The 24191-nt window shown below is 36.9% G+C and overlaps 1 pseudogene; it reads left to right on the top strand.

Moving 5' to 3' along the window:
• The first annotated feature begins 10164 nt into the window (after window positions 1-10164).
• LOC121147645 lies at window positions 10165-10277 on the top strand (annotated as a pseudogene).
• Window positions 10278-24191: the final 13914 nt, after the last annotated feature.

Genomic DNA, 24191 nt, shown 5'->3' with positions numbered 1-24191 from the left:
TTTAAAAAAATTCATTACAAATTATGAAAGTTTGGTCCAAGCAGGATATATCATACCTCAGAAATGTGATCTGATTCTCATTGGCTCTCACCTGAAATCCAATAATTCATCCTGGGAAAATTGTCATCAACGGTTTCACATCTGTGGAGCTGGCATAAGTAAAAAGTAACAAGGCGTACAACATGTATGTGATGTCTTCCTCACCAAAAAAAGTTTAAATATGTAATAGCTCTACATAAAATTGGCAGCAGTTGCAACTGCATTTGTCACATATGGAAGCACAAGGAAATATAAACTCTTTCTGCCTCTCGTGTATAGAAAAATACAATATTTTCGCATACGTTTGCTCACAGATATGCAAAAGTCTCCCTATCCACATTATTCCATGGTGACGATACTTAAATTACAGACAATTTGTAACAATAATCTACTCAAAACCCTAAGATTAAAAAAGAAGAAAAGAGGGCAGGTTTTTGGCAGGTGGTTAAGACACCAGTTATGATGCTCACATCTCATATCAGAATTCCACGGTTCAAGTAGGAGCCCGACTTACAGCTGTAGCTTCCTGATCATGCATACAGACAGCAGGTAGAGCTCACCCACATGGAATCCCAGGTTGAGCTCCAGCCATGCACTTCAGGCTGACTTAGTCGTGACTTCTATGGGCATACCAGCTATAAATTAGCAGGTGAAAAATCACTCTCTGTCTCTGTCTTTCAAACAAAATAAACAAATAAAAATTAACAAAATATTGCAAAAAAGAAGGAAGCATTTTTCATAATATCACTTACACAAAAATGCTTTAGTGAAACATAGGAAGGCATACCAAAGCATTTGTGGAAGAATACTAACAGTGTACCTATTTAGTTATGTGTTTGTGGCTTGCATCATCATTTACTAGAATTGTACAAGGTTCATGAGCCCCAGGGACAGGAGATCCAGCGAGAATTGGGCTACCTGACCTAGATCCCTGGGCTTGCCTGCAAGAACATGTCCTCCTCATTGAAAAAGGAGAGTAGTGGACACAGACCTTGATGCAAAAGGAGAATATGGCAGCCCATTTGGTATGATGGCAGTAGAAAGAGAACAAACTGGACAACTACCCCAGCCAAGTGATGGCAGCAAAAAAATCTCAGTGAATGGAGACTTAAGGTTAACTATGTCAGCCATTGGATCGGTAAAATCAACAGCATTTGGAACTATCCAGACCACTTGGGCATAAACCTTGGCATATACACACATTGGGACTTTGAGTTGATATCAGGTGGTGGTTCCTCATCCCTGGGTACTGGGACATTTGAAAAATCATGTGTGGCTTTCCCTTTTATCTCTCCCTTTTCCCCAGAAACAACAAGAAGAAATAGCAAATTTGGAAACAATGAGTTCACTCAATTTTCCCTAAACCTCATTCCTTCCTATCACAATCAACCATGTAATCATTATAAAAATTAAAACAATTATTTTATAAAATGGAATTAACAATTGTGCAGAAATTCTGATGCTACTGAAAATTTTATTCATTTGAATTAATGTTCACTGACAAAGTGGAGCAAGAAGATTAAGCAACTTTTTAAAAAATTTGTATCCCATATCAGAGTGCTGGTTTCAGTCCAATCTTCTCTACATCTGAACCTGCTCCCTACTGATGAGTTTTAGAAGGCAACAGAAGATGGCCCAAGTTTATGGGCTATTGACACATGTGGGAGACCAGAATGAAATTTCTGACTTCTGGCTTCAACCTGGCTCAGAACTGGCCATTGTAGCCAGATGATGGAAATTTCTCTCTCCCATTTTCTCGATGTCTTCCTCAATGAACTCTGAAGTTGACAAAGGCTTTTGCTCCTTTGCAAGAGACTCTTCAATAATATTCACTGTGCCTCTCTCTCTTGTTTTGCTCTTTGTCAATGCAATTCTGATTAGCAGATTCTTTTCCTTAGGGCAGCTAAGCTGCGTTGCCCACAGGTCTACAGATTGATTTTATTGATTGAGTTTGGTGCCTGGTTCTTCGTTTGCAGTCACTTGTGCTTCTCCCTCTAGCATGTTTCATGCCTGGGCTCTTGTGCTAGGCTTCTACCACCCACTCCCTCCATTGCCCCAACTTCTGGCTCACCACTCTCCACCTCCTGCGACCTGTGTTGTGGCCACAAAATTGTCTATATGACCTTTCTCCTACTTCCAGTTCAAGCAATGCCCAGGATTAGGGAAATACCAGCTATCCTAAATAACTGTGTTGTCAGTGGTGCCGATCCTGCCAAAACCTGCAGACCATTGCGTCTGAGGGCCTCTCAGACCTATGCTGGGTGGAACCTGCAGGGTACTACATGGGTACTGTCTTCCTTGGGAGACCAGTGTAATGCACTGAACTTGAAACTATTTTGCTTCCAGCTAGTACATGTGCAGCTCATTACTTTCCCTCTAGCCTCACAACTTTTGGCACACTACCCAAAATGGTGCCTGATGTGGCGTAGTTGTGTAAATGAACAACCATGACACACTATGGAGATGAAGCAGGGCCTGTGAGTCCAAGAAACACATGCAACACAGGGTCAGGAAAAGGCCAGTGTTTGCCTCCCTGAATCCACTGCCTTGCAGGCTACAGATTTCCTTCCTGGGGGCCACCATCAGTGGCTGATCATGGGAGAAGACCTCAAGGGCACAGGCAGAGGTGGCAGCCACAAGAATGGCACTGAATAATTAACTAAAAAGCCCCTGTAAATACGAAGAGATTGTCAAAATGACTCGCTTTCTTAACAAAACAAAACTGAGATTAGAGAAAATGTGCCCATTCAGCTAGTGCAACCTGATTCATATTCAAAGGTACCATTTCAGGTTACACTAAAGACGCATATATGTATATCCAAGTAATTAAATTCTAAATCAGAAGCATACTACCTCTGCTCTTTCTTGAAACACCTCTGACTGTACTATTGCATTTAGACATTAATCTGTAATAATGATCCTTGGGTCTCATTTTATTTTTCACAGTTCAATAAATTCTTCCATTGGCTGACTTTCCTCAGGGCCACCCACAGGTCCCCAAGCAACCAGTAAGTCCATTTCAGCCCCTTCCTTACATATTTAATCTTGTCACTTAAGACACAACATTCACCCTCCCTTCACTATTTGTGTTAAAATGATTATTAAAGTTATCAACATAAAGGTTTATTTAGTTTAGAAGCACTATAATGCTTTACAGTTTGTGTAATAGAAATTAATTTCTACTTACAGGGAGATTAAAATCCCACGAGTGGGATATCGCAAAAGTAACTAGAAAACAAGTCAAAATGTAATAAACAGGTTGAATAGTATAGAAACATTCAGAAAGACAATTAGCAATAGTCAGAGTTGAAGGAACATTTAATATGAAGGTACTCCAAAAAGTTCATGAAAAAAATGGAGTAAGTTTATTTTGTGCGAAAAAATAATTTGAAATTGATGCAGATGTTTTTTACATCCTCCATGAACTCTTTGATGATCTCCCACTGATGCCAGTTATTCTTCTATTTGTATGCTATCACATCTTCACAATAGCCCATTGAGAAGTTATTATTGTTCCAGTTTTTTTAAAGCAACACATCAAGCCACCTTAAATAACATGTCCAAGGTTACACAGCTAGAAATGTCACAACAAAGATGCATTACATTAAACAAAGGAGAGTTCATGAAATTTGCAGTCAAGCTACATGCAATAAAGAGCTTTCTCCATTATTCTCCACAAACTTAATGCTGAAAAAATTTTAAATTTGTATTCATTTTTCAAATATTAAATCTAACTCTTTTCGGTTTTTTTATTAATTATATTGCATTATGTGACAGACTTTTATAGGCACTGGGAGTCCCCCCACTCCTCCCTCCATACCCTCCCCCCATGGTGGATTCCTCCACCTTGTTGCATTACCACAGTTCAAATTCAGTTGAGATTCTTTCATTGCAAGCATATACCAAGCATTGAGTCCAGCATCTTATTGTTTAAATGCAATTGCTTCAAATAAATGTCATTTCTTATTCATTTTTTTCTGAGCTTTCATCATTACTTTTACCACTAGAAGTATTGTTTTTGCTTTTTTATTTAGAATCAAAGTATTTCAGACAATGGGTTAAACAGACATTTATAAGCCATACTGCAAATGTAATAATCAGATTGCTAAAAGCCAGCTTGCAAGTATGCAATTGAAACATCACCTCCTTTTGAACAGGAAATTGAAAGACTGTCTCTGACCAAAGAGAAGATACCTAAGACTGTTGCGGTTCACATGAAATGCACATTATAAAGAAACTAGGCATGGACTCCAAAAGCTTGTTGCATAACAAAAGCATCTTTTGATTCCATTTTCCTAGGGGCTTTTTGAAGCGTCCTGAAATACAGCTGTGTGATCATCAGCAAGTGCAAGGAGCAGGGATGGATGCTAGAAGCACAGATGCACGAAAGGAGGTGCTTCCTTTTAAAAGTGCTGATAGCATTTCTAGTTTTGATTTCCTCCCCATAGCATCTTCCACTTCCCTTCCAGCTCCCTGCTTGTGGCCTGAGAAAGCAGTCAAGGGCAGCTCATAGCCTTGGGACCTGCACTCATATAGGAGACCCAGAGGAGGCTCCTGGCTCCTAGCTCCTGGCTTCAGATTGGCTCAGTTCTGGCCCTTGCGATCACTCAGGAAGTAAATCAGTGGATGGAAGATCTTTCTCTCCGTCTCTCCTTCTCTCTGTAAATTTGACTTTCCAATAAAAATAAATAAATCTTTTTTAAAAAATTACATGGCCACTTTAGAGAATACAGGATTTGAAAGCTACAAGGACTTGATCGCAATCACAAAGCCAACATGTTCAAATCTAGTTGCACAGATATTATCACTAGTTAACATTTTCATTACTCCAATGAAAAAACTGCCAAAGTCTCATGTTAAATCATTCTGAATCAAATTAAATTGGTTCCATTAGAGTAGTTTGTGCTTGCTGTTTTGACCAAAATTGGAATGATGTGAACAACCATAGTTTTGTAAAACTCCTCATGTCTTTCCCCAGTTTCTGAAGCAATTAGTAATTTTTCTTAATTTGCTTTAAAAATGCTTTGTTTTATAGCAGTTTGGAGTTCGTGGTGAATTCAAGAGGAAAACACAGAGATTTACCTTGCATTCTATCTTCTCATTCACATTTAGGTCCCAACTCTCACATCCCTGGCATGTTCTGCCAGAGTGGTATGTTTGCTACAATCGATGAGCCTGCATTGACACATTATTAGTCAATGCCAATAGCTTATACTGGACACACAGATGATGACACATGTCCACCATTACAGTGGATACAGAGCATATTTTCTACCCTGAAACTCTTCTGTGTTCCTCCCATTCATCCTTTATCTTCCTACGCCTGGAACACACAGGTCTGTAAATTGTCCCGAGAGTTTCACTTTAGTGGAATCCTGGCTAGTCTAAATCATACATACAGTGTGTGGTCTCTGATAGCTATTTAGGTTGAGTAACTTGAGATATTTTTGTTCTTAATCAATACTTTATAATTTCCTATTATATTCTGAATGAAGAGCATTCATTTTTCCCTTTTGTAACTCATAAATCCTAGTAAATTCTTACTGAATGGAGCACCCAAACTCATACTAGAATAGCATGAATGGTACTTGGCTACAATTTCATAGAGATTTGTTTCCAAAAAAAAAATGCTTTAAGAAGCAGGTTGCGTGTTCAAGAAGGCTTTTTACAAATGAGACTGTAATTACAAGTCCAATTACACTAGTGGGGCTTAAATACATTTACAGTAAATCATTTTTCTTATTGTAAAGACAGTATCTTGAGAAAAGCACTAATTAGTGAAGCCACCATTTAATAGCTGGTGTTTCCCTTGAGATCTCTCTCTGACTTTACCAAATGTGGGACTTGATTTATTTTACAGCTATGAAATTTTTCAATGTGATTAATGGCTTACTGAATTATAAATCATTGCTATTCCTTGAAGTTGACTCTTAAATAGCAAAAGCATAAACAGAAAGCATGAAAGAATCCTCAGCAAGCACTAGATACGGGACAATTTTTAACTACACTGCTTAAAAATATATAAAATCTACTTCCAAAAGTACTACTTTGGCAAGTCTCATAACTCTATTTTCTAAATTATTTTTTGTTGTTGTTGTTGAAGCATAGAACATATTCTCTATTCTCTAAAGTGCATATCTTAGATGTATAGCTGGAGAAATGTTTACAAAATGATCACATCTATATTTCTGACCACCAGATCAAAATGCATAACATTACTAGAACCCTCACCACCTGTCCTTCCTCCATCATCTTTACCAGCAGCAAAGGTAATCACCATTATGTCTGAGTTATACTGTTGAATTTTATTGATAAGATTTTTGCTTGTTGCTCATTTCCGGAGCTTCCTTATTTTCCAATATGATATTGTATTTTAGAATTCAAATGCATCAATTTATTTAAAAATGTCAATCTTCAGACGCTTCTGAGTCATCCCTAGTATTAGATCACCTTGAGTAATGCTGTGACGACTGTCTTTGAATGTTGGTACACCTATATATTCACTAATACTGGATTAACAGCTGGTATATTTTGCAACAATTTTCTTAATGATTTCTTGTATATATGGATCTGTTCCTATTCTCTCCTGCTTTATTGTTTTATATGTTAATCATTATTCCAGTATCATACCGTCTTAAGTACCATCACTTTAAAACAAATCTTCATTTCTAGTCATTTGAACTTTCAAGCTTTGTTCATTTTCAAGATTACCTTGACTTATGTGATCCTTTCTATGTGTGCACTTTTATTTTTGGTTTATTTTCATGCATAAGGGAAGCCTTTATTCTATCAAAATACTGATATAAATATACATTTTCATATCTATTTTTATTACTTTATTTTGATTTTAAATTATTTTCCATGATATAGGTTTATTAAGTATAGGGATTCACGCCTCCCCTCCCCATCCTTCTTCACCTTCTCCTCCCATCAACAGTTATAAGTTCAATATTCTGCAACCCGTATGCATCATGTCATTATAGGTATAGACGAACACAAAAAAATCCAGCGTTATTTTATTGGTATATATTTAACTGTCTCATTGGGAGCCCTCCTTTTACTTTCCGAGTAGAAATGCATACTGCAAGGTATCTTCACTTCCAGATATGCTGGAAGTTCATACAGTTCATCTATGAAAACATATGTATATACTTCTTTAACTATATAGATATTTGTCTTGTAATTTGCATGAATGCTGTCTTAGAGAGAACATTTGTATTTGTTCTTTGGGACATACTTATTTCACCAAACATGAAAGTCTCCAGTTGGGACCATTTTGTTGCAAATGGTACAATTTCATTCTTTTTAATGGCTGGGTAATATTCCATGGAGTACCTTAGAATCACCCTCAGTGTTCCTCCAAACACCTTATGGGCTTTTGACAGGGGCAGTGTTGAAATTAGGGGCTCTGTTTGGAGAAAAAATAAACAGTGTTAACAGTTCACTCTGGTTTGACACTGATGTAATCGAATCACCGCAAAGCAGCGACTTAGAAGTATAATGCGCATTTATTTTCCAGGTGAATGTGGGGATTTTATTGAGTTCACTGGACAGTTTTCATTCTGATAGCTCTGGAAGTTGCAGGCAAATGTTGGTTGGGGTAAGTTGTTAGGGTCCTTTCTCGGCAAATTTCTTTATTTGCTTGATTGGTTCCTGAATTGGCCAGACACAAGCAAATGGGGACATGAAGAGCTCCTTAAATGTATCTTTTCATTTCTCTGATTTTTGTCTTGCATTTCATACACTGCTGCTTTCATCCTTAAGATTCTCTTCTGCTCTCTTTGGCTCATTTCAGTTTGTTTTTTCTTATTTATTGAGTTATAGGTTTACATTTTGGTTTTCAGTATTTTCATTTTCTTTTTTTCTTTTTCTTTTTTTTTTTTAATTTCATTTCATTTTATGACACAGTTTCATAGGCTCTGGGATTCCTCAAACCCCCCCATACCCTCCCCCCATAGTGGATTCCTCCACCTTATTCCAGTATTACAGTTCAAATCCAGTCATGATTCCTTCATTGCAAGCATGTACCATGCATAGAGTCCAGCATCTTATTGTCCAGATAAATTCAATAGTTTCTTTGGGAGACCATCTCTGGTCTGAAAGCAGAGTTGGCAGAATATCATCCCATACAATGAAAAGCCACAACATAACATTAACAATTTACAACACTATGGAGTTAGTTGACATGGTATTGAGTAACCAATATGTTAAAAAATGCAAGTTCTTAACCTCACCCTGTGACGACTTCATTGACATTGCAATTTTAGTTTATACACAGAACCAGCTGCTATACACCTTAAAATGGCTATAGGATACTATTCAGCTCACTCATGTCTATTTTCATTTTTATATTTAACAGCTTGTAGTATTGAAGCATAATTTTTACTGAACTTGGCAGATTTTAGGATAGTCCAAGCAGGCTTATAACTCTAACAAGGTATATGTCAACAGTTGAGGTCCAGAACAGTTTTAGGAGGAGTGTACAGAGAAATCTTTAATATCTTAGTGAGGAGTAACTAATCTTTGTGTCCTACCTAGTAAAGTATATGTGAGTCCAAGCTGACTGCTTCCTGTCTGTTCTAAGCTTTCCTTATTGGTCTCTGTATATCTAATCTAATGGGGGGGGAGGGCGGAGGGGTGCAAGAAAGGGTGGGGATCCAAAGTTGGAACTAAGTGGGGACCAGAGAAAGCTCCCCTCCTGAGTCCCAAAGGGAGTTTACTGTTCTTCCATTTCTGAGGTCTGTTCAGGGCTCCTGGCTGTCGTTCCAGTGACATTAGATCCTGTGAGGAAGGATCTGGGCATCTTCCATCGCATGTGGGAAACCCAAAAAGGAGTGGATGACCTCAGAGTTCTTGGCCTACAAGGGCACTCCAATTCTCCATGTTCTCCTTGGCAGTTAGGATATAGTGGGTTGGGATATAAGCCTCCTCCTGTCCGCCTGCTCCACTCTGGGGTTCCCCCCTGCTCTGTGCATATGACCTCCTGTTAGGAGGACTGATTTGCCCTGTATGTCTTTATAGTTTTGCTAATGTTTAATGCAGATTCGAGTTATACTGTTCTTTGATGTAGATCATAAGCAGTCTGACTCACATTGGTTGTTGGTTCATTGGTTACATCACAATATCTTACTGCATGTGATACAAGCTGTTTGAGGTTGAAATGATATTAAAATTTACAGGAACTATTTTTTAAATTGACATCATTTTATCTTAAATTAACACAGACACGTAGTATCTAACCTTTTGGGATTGGCTCATTTCCCTTAGCATAATGATTTCCATTTGGGCCCATTTGGCCACAAAGAACTGCATTTCATTTTGTTTGTTTGTTTTAAACAGCTGAGTAATATTCCATGGAGTAGATGAACCATAGCTTTTTTCTCCAGTCTTCTGTTGATGGGCATTTCGCTTGCTTCCAAGTTTTTACAATTACTGATTATGCTGCTATGAACATAGGGGTGCATGTTGGTTTCTCGTGTAACAGGTGTTTTAGATACATTCCTAGAAGTGCTATTGCTGGATTGTATGGTATGGAGATTTCAGTTGTTTGAGTGTTCTCCATACTGATTGTCATAGAGGCTGCACCAACCTGCATTCCCACCAGCAGTGGAGAAGGGTTCCTTTTCCCCACATCCTCACCAGCAAGTGGTGTTGGTGGTTTTTTGTATGTGAGCCATTCTTACTGGCGTTAGGTGGTACCTCATTGTTGTCTTCATCTGGATTTCCCTTACAGCCAGGGAACTTGAGCATTTTTCATATGTTTGTTTGCCATTTGTATTTGTTCCTTTGTGAAATGTCTACCCATTTCCCGTGCCCATTTCTTGAGTGGTTTGTTTGCTTTGGTGTTTGGGCTGTTCTGGAGTTCTTTGTATATTTTGGAGATTAGTTCCCTATCACCTATGCAGTGTGCAGAGATCTTTTCCCATTCTGTGGGTTACCTTTTTTACTTTGTTGATTGTTTCCCTTGCTGTGCAGAAGCTTCTTAGTTTGATGTAGTCACATTTGTTTATTTTGGTCTTGATGCTATTGTGTTTTTTTTTTAGGAAGTCAGGACCTACACCTAGATCTTGCAGGATATTTCCAACATTTTCTTCCAAAAGTTTGAAGGTTTCTGGATGTAGGCTTATCACTTCTTGGCCTTTTGGCTAAGATCAAGTGTAGTATCTGTCCTTATCAGTTTAATATTTTCATTTTCAATAAGAATATTTCTGTATGCATTTAAACTTATTTTACTCAATTACCTCAATTCCACAATTCACCATTTTATATATCATATTTGCATTATAACTTCATTCCAAAATTATATTTCATTGCTACCTTGATATATATTTACACTGTGGACATTTAAAATGGTACTGATCCATTGGTTCTTGGTTTTCTTGATATCGCTAAACTCTTATTTCTCCTCAGCCCCAGAAGGCAAACACAAAATCTATACTACATCTTTGGTATTCCATGCCCTCCGCTGAGGATTCCCAGATTCTGTGGCAGCAGGGCAAGGGAAAGGGACAGTTGGGAAGCAATGGGAAGGGAGGTAGAGGAAAACTGTCAAAAATATAAAACTCACTTGACTGCCTATACCTCTTTTTCTACAGTCTTGTTAAGTCTTTGTCTGCAATCTATAGTCTTTAAGCTACAATTTCCTGTACTTAACAAGTTTTATCATATTGTACATTGGTTCTCTAAATAATATTTAACTTGATCCAGTTATCCTTCATAACTAATAAGCCTTTTGAGAATGTTTTATTATATTTTCATTCACTGAAGTTTTAACTTTAAAAAAAGAAAATAGAAAAATATTTAATGCACCTGAGTATTATAGTAAAAATCAGACATGTGCAATATTTTACTTAAGTATTTTCCATTCCGCTGTTCATAATTCTTTTCTGCCTCAAGTTTAATAATGTTATACCTCTTCTTGTAAACCTTCCTTGGAAATTTTAAATCATTTATTTTAAAATTCTTTACCTATTTCTAAACTGTTTATTCTTTAATAATTAATCCAAATTTCCTTCTTCAACATGTTGTTTTCCTTATATTCCAATTAAATTAAAATGGTCTTTGGAAAAGTCTATTTTAAATTTTCACTTCCAGAAAAAGTATCAACATTTATGTGGGGAAAAATTAATGCATGGAAAATAAGATGCTTAAAATTCATGGGAAGAATTTAAAATGAAGGAAAAAAGATAAATTTATGTTTCACATGTTCAATTTTTCATAATTTCAGCTTTATGTTTTTCCCCAGCAACTCTCTATTGGTCAAAAAAAATCACTCATTATTGAGTTTGTATAAAAGTCACCACAAAAGAGGGAATCTTTGTTTTGTCCAATGCAACATCCCTCAATGTCTAGGACAGTATCAGTACTTTAGGAGACTCCAGAGATCCTTTAAGGAATGATTTATAGCTGCTTCAGTTACCACCCTCAAGTCTTTCCTTTCCAGCACTATTTCTTCCTAATACCTATTAGATACTAAATTCATGTAGCTATCTTTCACTTACTTTTTACTATTTAACCTTATAATAAATGTTTAAGCTAAGTGTAGCAATACATTTCAAGGGATAAGTCACTGAACTATTTGAACAATTATATAAATTGTCTAAGAGCATGCAATTAATAACTAGGAAACACGGGCTTTTAATTTAGTGATAGCCACTGGTATTCTTTCAAATTCTAGTAAGATTGAGTAATCCTCTGATACACAAAGATCCGGGTATCTGTCACAATCTGTCACAATCTGCAAATATATGATTTCCGTATGTGATCCCTGCATCTGGTCTAATCAGACAGAAAATGGTCCTGACACCTACAAACAGTGATGTGGTCCACTGTCTCACTTTCAGATAAGAAATATGAGCCCTTATTAAAAAACAATATTTATAGCATATTTCAGTGAAAACGCAGGGTAACAATGAAGTCTATGGAATATCCTTTCTAACAAGGAAAAGCATCGTATCTAATAGACTTCGCTCTATATGAAATGATCTGATGATCTTTCCTTCCCAGATGCATCTACTTCTCTCCCTGTTCTCCAACTTTATTTCCCTTTCCTTCCTCTTTCATCTCTGCTGACCTCAAACTAACAATGTCTATCTGCTTGCATGTGTGTTCCTTGTATATGAATGACACATAAGTGCTATTCTTTATGTCTGCCTTCCCATAGCCCAAGGTTCTCGCTGGTCACAACAAGCTAAGAAAGTCTCCTCCTGAGGGGAATCCTAGTGTCAACCACTGCCGTTTCATTGCTGTATGTTTACCTGTGTGTTACATCAGACCATCAGAACTCCAGAAAATGTTGTCATTGTCATTGTAATGCATTTCTTCTTTTTCTTTTCTTTTTTTTTATTAATTACATTGCACTATGTGACACAGTTCTATAGGTACTGGGATTCCCCCCACCCCTTTGAAAGCCCTCCCCCCATGGTGGATTCCTTCACCTTGCTGCATTGCCACCGTTTCAAGTTCAGTTGAGATTCTTTCATTGTGTAATATATTTCTAATTCTTGAATTATTTAGTGACACATCCCCTGGAGGAAATGTCAATGTCAAACAGTTCACTATACATTTGTTTTCATATTTTAAAGAATTCTAATTCACTCTCCATTCACTGAAATCTCTCTCTCAATTTGGCAAACAAGTATAAGATTTAAAACACAGTTCTAATCACTAACGTGAGTCCTCCAAAGTGCAATTAATTTCCTCCACTACGACTTTTATCTCACAATGCTTTCATAGTTTTAGTATTTGTCCTAACATTTTTTTTCGAAGTAATCTATCAAAGCACATTTCCTGTTGTGAACTACAGACTATAGCTAGAGATTTCCAATCACGAATTCAATTTTTAAAGTCTCACTTATCTATAAACCATCATGACAAGTTGCTGTAAGAAGCTAAACAACCCAGGTGTTTTCCATTAAGTTCATACAGTGTTTGTTATGAAAAAATGTAAATTGTGCTTTTGTTTTGGTGAGACAGCTGTGAGCAAAAGAATTCAAATACGACACTTTTAAGAGAAAAACATGCCTCGGTGTTTTTTAATATATAAATGCTTCTATCTGTAAAATTTTATTACAGCTTTAAATTTTTTACTAAACTACACTTTAATATTTTGAGTTTTGCTGGTTAGATTGTTTTAAAACTGTTTGCCTTCTTTATGCATAGGTTTCATAACCATGGAATAAACCAACCACAGATCTAAATTATTTGGGAAAAAGAATCTTTGTCTTGAACATCTGCAGATTTTTTTCATTATAATCTCCCAAACAAATAGTATAACAACTATTTATGCTACATTTCTTCATTGTAAGTTTTATAAGTAATCTAGTAATTATTGAAAGTAAATTAGAGGAAATGCATAGGTTATATGCAAATATTATGCCATTTTACATAAAAGAAATTTGAGCATCCATGGATTTGGCTATGTTCCAATTTCCAGGATCAATCCCACATAGATACCAAGGCACAACTGTGCCTTCTTGCACAGACTCACAGTTGAGACTCTTCTCAAAATATGATCACCTTTTAATGAACAGAAATCAGGTTGTTGGATTATACATAATCATGCTAGCATATTTCTAATCCTTACTCCATTATAAATCGCAACACTGGCAGTGACTCTGACAAGTAAGCAAAGTAGTATCTTTTTTTTTTAACCTTGTGTATGCAGATTTACTCCTTTGAAATTGAGATAAATGTTAGTATGTACTTGTTCAAATTATTTTGGGTAGTACAATCAAAATGATTGACATGTCACCACTAAGACCATTGTATATAAGCATATAAGTGATAAATAAATCAAAAAGTAAGAAGAGCTTCTAATTTTGAACTAGAGAAAATAGACCTGCACTGTAGCCCCACTGGTTTCTGACACTGTGACCTTAAAAAATCAGTTCCCACACCTGAGAAATGAAAACGATTAGTACTTATATCATAAACCGCTGTGCATATTTAATTTGGCAATGTGCAACCAAGACAAATGACAAAGCATCATACATGCCAGGCATTGTAATCTGACCAGGAAGAGGAAACAGAAAAGTATGAGTTCCCATTTTTCATTGATCTATTTTTTTTCAGCTAATAGATTTCTGAATCATTGTTTTTTTTTAATTGAGAACGCCTATATTATTCTTAAATGTGGCTGAAAAGTCTCCTTCTGAAGTATTCCTTCTCTATATCAATTTAAATGGCCACTTTTCAAATTAACTTGGAAAATATTTACCATAAATCTAAAAACTCAGCCTATTACTTTACTGCCAAGATGTCTTACAAAAAACATTTTCCCACATATTTTGTTAAGTTGTATAACAGACAGGAACAATGTGATGTTGACACGACTCCGTGAATGACAGGGTGAGGAGATTAAAGCTGTGTGATCCAGTTACCTTGGCATTAGAGACTCTATGAAATAAAGCATTGATGGTATCATATAACTTTCATTTGAACCGTTAAGCGTTCTGATGGTTTTTCCCCATTTGAAAGTAATTAAAGAGTCATTTATTTTATTGCTTGAATTGGTCTTTTATACATTTATTTCCCCAACAATTTTGCCATTAGAAAAGCATTGGCTTGCTCCCAGATGACAAGACATGTCAGCACAGATATAAAGTTTTCTGCAAAGAGCATCCAGTAGTTGATCACATGCTGAATCCAAAACTTCTATGCTGGATATCTGAGATACAGCGGAGGTGGTTTGTTAACTACTCTGAGCTCACTGGCACAGACCATGGAAAATTCCAGACACAGACTGAAATAATGTATCATTTACTTAACCTTTTTTTCTAATCTTCTGCTGCATGGCGGAAAGAGGAAGACATGGAAGAGCAGAGGAAGACAAAGGGCTGTTTTGTCAGGGGCAGTGAGCTGTAAAGGAACAAAAGATGCCACAACCAGAAACCTTTGAGACTATTCAAATTTTTACTTGATTTTATGTTTTTCACAGATTGAATCTGACTCTGTGATATGCCTTATTTTAGGAGATCAACTAGAAAGAAATTACAAAGAAATTTCTGGTAACTGTTTCAAATCAGATTGTTACGAAATTTAGAAATATACATAGGGACACAGTTTGAAGATGAAAGAATGACTCCTATTCTGGCTTCCCATGACTTTATTCTAAACTTTGCATCCACCCTGCTGCTTAGGCTAAGTCCCATGAGCTGGCTCTTTGCCATGCAGGCCAAAGGAATGGACCCATAAGGATTAGGCATAAAAGACCCTTCCCTCTGCCTAACACATATAATTCCATTTTTTAAATTTTATTTTTTTAGTGGTTATTGTCCCCTCCGATGGCATTGAATTCACAGAGTAAAAAGAAATAATGCTATGACTTGAAAGTTATAAAAAAAAAACTGAGTATGTTTGAAAGTGTTTGACAAAACTGTATTCGGGGACCATTAAACACAAGCACAGTAGCGAACTCTATGCACTCCATCTATGTGTTCTCACTTCATTCAATTTTACAATATTTGAGAGACTACACACATATCCCAAACTAATAAATTCACCTAAAAAAATAACCTATAGAGCTACATTTCTATGAACAACCCTAAGAATTCTCTAAAATAAAAAAAGTTTTAAACTAGTGTGTATTGGCTATCACTATGGTATAATTGGTAAAAACCACTGCCTGTGGCACTGGAGTAACATATGGGACTTGGTTCAAATCCAAAATTATTCTTTTTGTCCTATTCCCTGTTGGTGCACCTGGGAGACCAGTGGAAGAAGCCTCTAACGCTTGGACCCCTGCATGCTCTCGGGAGACCCAGAAGAAATTCCTGCCTCATGACTTCAGATCTGGCTACTTTGGACCACTGGGACCAATTAGGGAGTGAATCAGCAAATAGAAGCTTCTCTGTCTGCCTCTCTCCCTCTCTCTGTAACCCTACCTTTCCAATAAAAATAAATAAATCTTCTAAAAAAGGAAGGAAATACAATTAAAAAGATCTTCCATCCACTGGTTCATTTTCCAGTGGACAAAGTGACTGGAGCTAAGCCGATCCGAACCCAGGAGCCAGGAGCTTCCTCCAGGTCTCCAACGCAGGCGCAAGATTCCAAAGCTTTGGGCCATCCTCTACTGCTTTGCTAGGCCACAAGCAGGAAGCTAGATGGGAAATGGGACAGCCAGGATATGAACCAATGCCTGTATGAGATCCCAGGACAAGCAAGGTGAGGATTTAGTGACTGAGCCATGGTGGCAAGGCCCTCTTTTTCACTTTTGCCAAGAATTTCCATCTATTCTTCCGTCAGGTTTCCTGTGAATGCAGACCCTATCAGACTTCATCTTCTTCACAATTTCTTTCTGTAATTCATCAACACAAATGAAAATAAAATTTATGGTCATTCTCCAGACAAGAAATAGTATCATTCACATGTTCTTGCGTAGGAGGATATCCACTCTGGAGAGATTGTAAGAGTGGATTCTTCATTTGCTTTACTAATAGTCTATGCTCTTCAGTGAAATTAGCAGAATACTGCCTTTGGTCATGTAAGTTACTAAAAAGGGAAAGTATCTTCTGATTATCTCTTCATGTGTCTGTAGGCCATTTGTATTTCATTTTTTTAATGAAATATCTTGTCCATTTCTTAAATGAATAAGTTTTATTTTGGTGAGTTCCTTGAGTTCCTTGTATCTTCTGGGTGGTAACCTTTATCAGGTGCATCTTTGGCAAATGTTTCCATTGCTCTTTAGAAGCATCTCAGCTTGACAATCCATTTGTATAATTTCCTCTTTTTTGCGTGTGCTTCTGGGAATCATATCCCACAAATCTTGGCATAAGCCAATGTCTTGTAGCGTTTCCCCAGTATTTTCTCTAGTGATATGTACACAGCTAATGATAGGCTATAACTGAGGATACCAACTTCAAAAGAAGATCTTCTATATCTTCTTCCCATTTTCACTGCATGATGTGAAATTAAAATTGCCAGGTTACTAATGCTTTAAGAATAGTATCTAGCAGCTCTTATTTTAACCATCCAAAAAAACACAAGTATCCATCTGTCTTGCCATCTCTTCTTCACCACCATCAACTCATCTTTCAGTATCCATCTTCGCACCAATACAGCTATGAATTTATTTGCCTACCTATCACAGGCAGGCAATCCAAATGCCCATGCCTGTATCCATGTACATCTCCTACCTACATCTAAGTTGATAGCTTAAAATTCCTCCACAGATATTTGCAAATATCAAAATCATGGTTTTCTGGAGAGCTAGCTGTAAAACGTTTTACCATCAAACCACTGAAAACAGCCCAGTGAACATTCCCTTACTCTGAAAGAAGAATTAGAATACTAAAGGAAATAAAAGGAGGAAATGGGGGAAAAGTTACTTCATAAATCTGGGAAACAAATAAATGAAACAAGTTTTATGTAATAAAATTCAAGGTGTTTTTTTTCCACTTCATTCCCAAATTCTGGAATCTACATCCAAGTTTTCATCACCGTGCCCTTCGTAACATTTAAATTGGCATCCATAGTTTTACAATGTGGAATGAGATAGTCATGGAACTAATGATGAGTGATATCAAGTATCCACACTGGCATCCTATGTTAAGGAAAGCTCATTTCTATCTTTTTCCATCAGTTTACTCAAGTTACTCTTGACCATTCTTACCATCTGGAAAATATTCAGTCACTCCCATCAGCTCTGGACCTCAGCAAAATGTGTGGGGTGTACTCAGAAAAATCTGTCCAGAAATTATGCACAGGATTTCTCTTCTCTTAGGCCCCACCTGGGATTGTATGGAGACGTTGACCACTTAGGATTCCTCTGCTATGAAAAACTGTAGTTTTTATGAATAGTTATGATACTTTTCTCCTTCCACTAGAATATAATCTCAGAGTATTTCAATGGCATTCAAACATATGATTTATCCTACTGGATTCTCCTATTTTGTCCTGAAGATAATTCGCAGATCAATAAAGCAGGATTTTTGTAAAGCATCAAACTTTCTGAGTTCTTAGCACCTACCTACACTGTCTCAGTCAAAAAACTAAGGTGAGGTTCAAAAATGACCCTTGTTGTTGTTATTCTCTTTATGCTACATTTTTCTTACTGATGGTGAATACTACTAAGTGTATGGAAGAAATGTTGTGAAGTGAAAATAAAAAGCAGTAGAGATAACTGCAAGCTTTTGCTAAAAACTCAAACAATCGTCCCTCCACACTGGCTTTCACATATTTTCCTGTAAGACAAAGGGAGACGAAACCTCTTTTAAAATAATTTGCACAGCTTATGTTTTATGGGAGGTTATAGAGTCAAGTGAGGGGTCACAAACAGAGTTGGAGCAGGAAACGAGTGAGCTGGTAAGGATTAGGTCCAGGAACATCTAGCGTAGAACATGCTCTGACACCTGGATCACTGGGGGCTAGTTAAGGACAAGAATAGTTACAGGCATTAGAAGTCAGAACAAAAACCAAAAGAAAAAAAAAAGACTCATTTTTGCTTTATATATTCCACATGTAATCTCCTTACCTTTTTCTTCTAGATCCTTGAAAATTAGAGCGAGAGCACAGGTCTCTGGGTACTCATAAAAGTTGAGCCTTTTGACTTTCCATTTTTAAAATTGGCACTGGAGGATTAGATTAAAATCTAATCAAGAATGTGAGACAATGTAAAGTTTCATTAAATGCTGAAATTGAGCAATGTGTTTGAGTGCTTAGAGTGTCTGAAGTAAGATTCATTCTTAACATCTACTTTTTATGAAGAACACATTCGCATTCTACTGATAGCAGATTCACAATTTTCTGTTCCCTCTGTCTATTTTCTTAGTAATGCACACCTTCTCCCAGCTTCCACAAACTCAGGAGAAACTAATGAATCATGAGTGCGAGCCCAATATGCGCTTTCCCTTCTGAAGGAGAAAGTAAATGTCACAGGAACATTTTAAAAGGAAGAACTGATCCTGAAACCTTAGCAATTCCAAAAAGGAAGATCCACTCAAATATATCAGTTAACCTTTCTCACAAAGACAAATTTTGTTACAGTTGGCCAAGGAAGGACAGATAATATAACATGGAAACCCTCTGCATGATTAGTGTTTCTCTGGAGTATGCTTACGGTTAATTTATGACTTTGCACCTTCCACAAAAGCTATTGGGAAGAATTTCTTCTGTATATGCTATTTGTTGGATGTAGGTTCAGAAATGAAACAATATATTCCAGGAAAAATTATGAGGCAATATAGAATGTGACTAACTCTGGATAGTCCCATTGATTTCAGAGGGCTAAATGAATAAGCAATGAGTATTATAAAGGTTATTTAATAATAGAATAATTCAGTATAAGCTTTTGTTAAAATACTTTAGTACAAAGCCACAAGATCCTAGAGATGAAGCATTAGCAGCTGGCAGCACAGGTGAGAAAGCTCCTTGGGCTGCATGTGATGCCTTCCTGGAGGAACTGAAGAGCTTGACTCAAGATCTGCTGCTAGTGTCAGTGTGTGAAAGTCCATGGGCATATCCTACTAGGAACGCTGTGGACCTCATTCACAACCTAATTAGCCATTATGTAAACACATGGTAGCGCTGAGCTAACAGCAGCTGTGCTACACAGACTAGGTGACTGGAGATGGGCCAGGAATTGCAGATCAGACTCCAAGACCTTATAGTTGCAACAGCAAATATCAAGTTTCCCTCTCAAGAGTCAGCAAAGCCAGCACCATACATTGTAGTCCAGCACCAGGCGGCAGCATATCCAGGGTAGCAGACATCAACAGGATGCTGGATGCCACTGTTTTGAATAGTTCTAACAAAGGAGCAGTACCAGGCAGTGCATGCAGAGACCATTCCAGCAAAGATGAGCAAGCTCTTTGTTCCAGTCTAAAGCCTGACCTGCAAGATTCTGCTGCTGACACTCAATTCCTACCTAATGTCCAAGCTGAAGCAGAGCTGAAGGGTCATCACCAGCAATGGCTCCACCTTCAAACCCTGCCAGATTTAGCGTCTGATTTTTTAATGCATAAAATATTTTTTAAAATCTTGTGAAAATGAAATACCTATATAAATGAATACACAGATAAGTAAGTGATGCATTATCCAAACATCTTGCTTCATGAAGAGGCAAACCTCCCATGTTTTTGCTGTGACATCAACAGACAGGCTACAGAGAAATATGATGTATCAGAATGTAATTAACAGGAGAAACCAAAGGAGTCTTGATCTAGTTCACATCCTCCCTAGGCTAAGGATTGTGCATGAGGAGTTCTGGTTTGTATGACAGTTCAGACAATGGAATTTCATGGATACCCATGAGTGGAGGAAAGTATCAAGAGCTCCACGGACAAGTTAGCCCAGCAAACGCTAGAGCCAAATGTTAGCAGGGATCAAATCACATATCCACAGGCCTCACCATCTTTTCCTCAGCCAACTTTGCCTGAGCATGCTATGACACCGGGTTTGCTTTCTCACATTTGTTAAATTCTTATGCTTATGTTTTAAGCAACCATGGGTGTGCAAATCTTTACAGATAAGAAATACATGTGCAGGGAAGCCTTCGCTTCAAGGCGTAACATGACCTTTTCACCTGCTTATTCTGGCTGAGTCAATACGACAGCTTTCCTCATTAAACATATATTTGCAGTTTTCATGTGGGTGGTAATCTATCTTCAGCTTGGACAGTATGCTACTTTTCAAATGATTTTTGTTTAAAGCTTAATTTCATATTTAATGAGTTCCTGATCATGGAATCATGATTACATGGAGTCAGGAGAAGAAAGCAGAATAAACAGTCCATAGTTGCTAAGGGTGGGACCAGTTGAACGAGAGTTAGTGAGAATCAGAAGATTCCTTTCTTCCCATAATGTAAAGTATTACTAAGACCAGAGAGGTGTGGGCAGATGGAAGCAGCAACTAGTAAACATTTGAGTGAAATATTGGAATTACAGGATTGTTTTTTTTCTCTGGACACCACAATGAATTGGACAAATATTCAGAATCTGCTTTTTTCTTTCCTACAAGAGTAGCATGCAGTGATCAAGTATGCAGACACTGATATAGACTGTTTAACAAAACTATCAGAAGAGAGAGAGGATTTATTTATTTTTTTTTCATTGAATAAAATAAAGTCTAGGATACCACAGCAACTCCCTTTTCCCTTTATCACATCCCTTCCCTTGTCTCAGTGTATGGAACACCATTGTGTCTCTCTAATATAGAATTTAAATCAGAGATGATTTGCTGCTTCTTCAGAGAAATACCTGAATTAAGCATACAGCTTTGAAAACACACAATTACAAGAAATTAAGTAAAGAGGCATAATAATTAAATAAGAAAACCCAATTTTTAGAAAACAATATATAACATACTAAATATTTCCCACGGGTGTTTTGCTTTAATTAAGGATATAATAATACAGACTCGGAAGAGGAAAACCACAAAGATAAAATAACAAACAAGCAGACTGAGACTAAAATGTGGATTGCAAAATGAGAAAAATTAGAAGTCAAAATTTACTATTTTATAATTAGAAATACAAGAAATGGTTAACACAGATGACGTTTGACATAATTACATGGAAGAGAGTCAATATATTCATAGTTAATGTAGATGGAAAGGCTATTAAAGCAACCAAAGTTTAAAAATGAAATTAGGACAAAGACTATTCTACTTTAGGAAAACTGGAGTATCTGAGTTGTATAGTAGAATCAAGGGGACACAAAAGCATTTCATATAATTAAATATTTTTATAGAAAATAGAGAAACCATGAATTTACAGAAAATGGGAAACTATTTAAATTTAAACTATTTAAATTATGGAACCCCAAAGTTAGAGGACTAATTCATCAGTAAATACACATGCATGCATTCATGCATACACACACAAAATAAACCCATATATACATCCCTCAAAGTCCAAATTTACAGTTCCACGCAGCCATGTTATGTGGGGCAAAACATACATCAAATAATTACTCAAGTCAAGTTGTCACGCAAGTGTCAAACCAACCGGCTGATATTTCTAAACAGGAAAAACTCAAGGAATGGAACACTTAGAAAAGCTCTTGAAAAAAAGAAATGATGATGAAAGCCAGGCAACCAGGGTTGAATGAGGGAAGTTATGGCTTGACTTGTGTGCAAAACTCAATGCCAAATGACAGTCGAGCAATGATTATGAAAGTTATGATGGGGAAATGCGAACCAGACACAAGAATTTTATACCGAGCCAAGTTGTCTTCTGAGGATACAGGCAAGAGACAAACCTCTCAGGCAGGCACATGGAATATAACACATTTGAGCCCCTCTTGGAAAAAAATGCGCTTGATGATAAAAGGCAGGCCATCAATGTAAAGTATTGAAACGAAGGACTCACACTTACACTGTGGTTTAAAACAGAAGACTAAACAGCAGCAACAACAAAAACTGCAAAACAAAACCAAAACAACACAGAACTGATGAAAGATGTATTCATTTAAGCATGGAATGCAAAGTTTTGTTATGAAATGGAAGAATCTTCACTTTAGTTCAGAATATAAATGTCATAAACTTGGAAAATATAAAAAAAATAAATAATGCATCCTTTAAAAAGAAATTGGGGAAGGAAATTGGAAGAAACTAAGTTTATTTCATTATCGATGAGAACATGGATACTTGAAAATTCTCAAAGCTAAAAGGGAAAGTAGAGAAAATCATGATGATTTCAATCTCAATATTCAATGTGTTTAAGGATATTTTTTGAAGGAAATGTAATTGAGACATATATTGACTTTCTTTTCAGAAGTCCCTGCTGAACTCAATCTCAGCTCCTTATCCTCCCCAACAAAAGCTGTATTCTCAAAATTTTCATATGAATTCTTATACGGGAGCAGTAATGTTTGCTCTTAGAAACTGTGACTTCTGACCATTTTGCAAACCACTTCCTAATTTTTGTCTGCTTGATAATGTGTCTCTTTTAGCATATATTCTGTAGATTTACTAAGCTAAGCTAGAGCTTTAAAACAAAATTTGGGGGCAGCCACTTATACAAACAAGTAGAAACTTGTCCGTTAAAACAAAAGTTGTATCACCCATTCCCAACACACTTCCCAACTGTGTCTTCTGTATATTTATTATAAGGCAAAGATTTTAAAAAGATAAAGCTTTAAAACATTTATAAAATTGTCTTGTTTTGCTTTAACATGAAACCTTAAATATTAAATGTAAAATATCAAATAATTTAAACTACAAATGAAAATTTACTAACAGGATGTTCTGGTTACTTTCATTATACATTAGTCCCATCTAGTTTTTATATATAGTTACATAAACTGTATGCGTAAGATTACATAACTAAATTGATTAAAAGTCATTCTCACATCTACGATATTAAGGGATATAAATCTTTCAGGACTCATATTATTTCATTAAATTGCCTGAAAATATTGTAAAATTGTATGGGCATTTTTTTCTGTGAAAAAGGGCTATAACATTCATCATCAGACTCACCAGTTTGAGACACAGAATATTCTCTTTTTAATAATTTTTTAAAGATTTATTTTATTTTTTTGATTGCAAAGTCAGATATACAGAGAGAAGGAAAGACAGAGAGGAAGACCTTCTGTCCAATGATTCACTCCCCAAGTGACTGCAACAGCTGGAGCTATGCCAATTTGAAGCCAGAAGCCTGGAGCTTCTTCCAGGTCTCCCACACAGGTGCAGGGTCTCAAGGCATTGGGCCATCCCCGACTACTTTCCCAGGCCACAAACAAGGTGTTGGTTGGGAAGCAAGACTGCCGGGATTAGAACTGGTGCCCATATGGGATCCCAGTGCACTCAAGACAAGGACTTTAGTCACTAGACTACTGCACCAGGCCCTAATTATTTTTAAATTAAAATATCCTTAGTTAAAAACATTCTTAAAGTATTCTCTATGATTTCTTTAATTTTTAAGATAATAATCAATGGAAACATCTAGGTATATGTAGTTCATAAATGTTTTTTCAAATTGTTGCTTCCCATCCAGCCCCCTGCTTGTGGTCTATGAGTGCAGCAGAAGATGGAGGCTCGGGGCCTTAGGCCCCTGTGCCCACATCGGGGTTTTGGAGGAGGATCCTCACCCCTGCCTGCAGGGGAGCTAACCTCCTGCCATCAGGGCCATCTGGGAAGTGAATCAATGGACGCAAGATCTCTGTCTCTTCTTCCGGGTGGGGCAGGGGGAGCAGTTGTCTCTTCTCTCTTAA

The sequence above is a fragment of the Ochotona curzoniae genome, unplaced genomic scaffold (genome assembly GCF_017591425.1).
Source record: "Ochotona curzoniae isolate NIBS_2020 unplaced genomic scaffold, NIBS_Ocur_1.0 scaffold_4506, whole genome shotgun sequence".
NCBI lineage: Eukaryota > Metazoa > Chordata > Mammalia > Lagomorpha > Ochotonidae > Ochotona > Ochotona curzoniae.
This window is presented reverse-complemented; position numbering and strand designations above follow the sequence as displayed.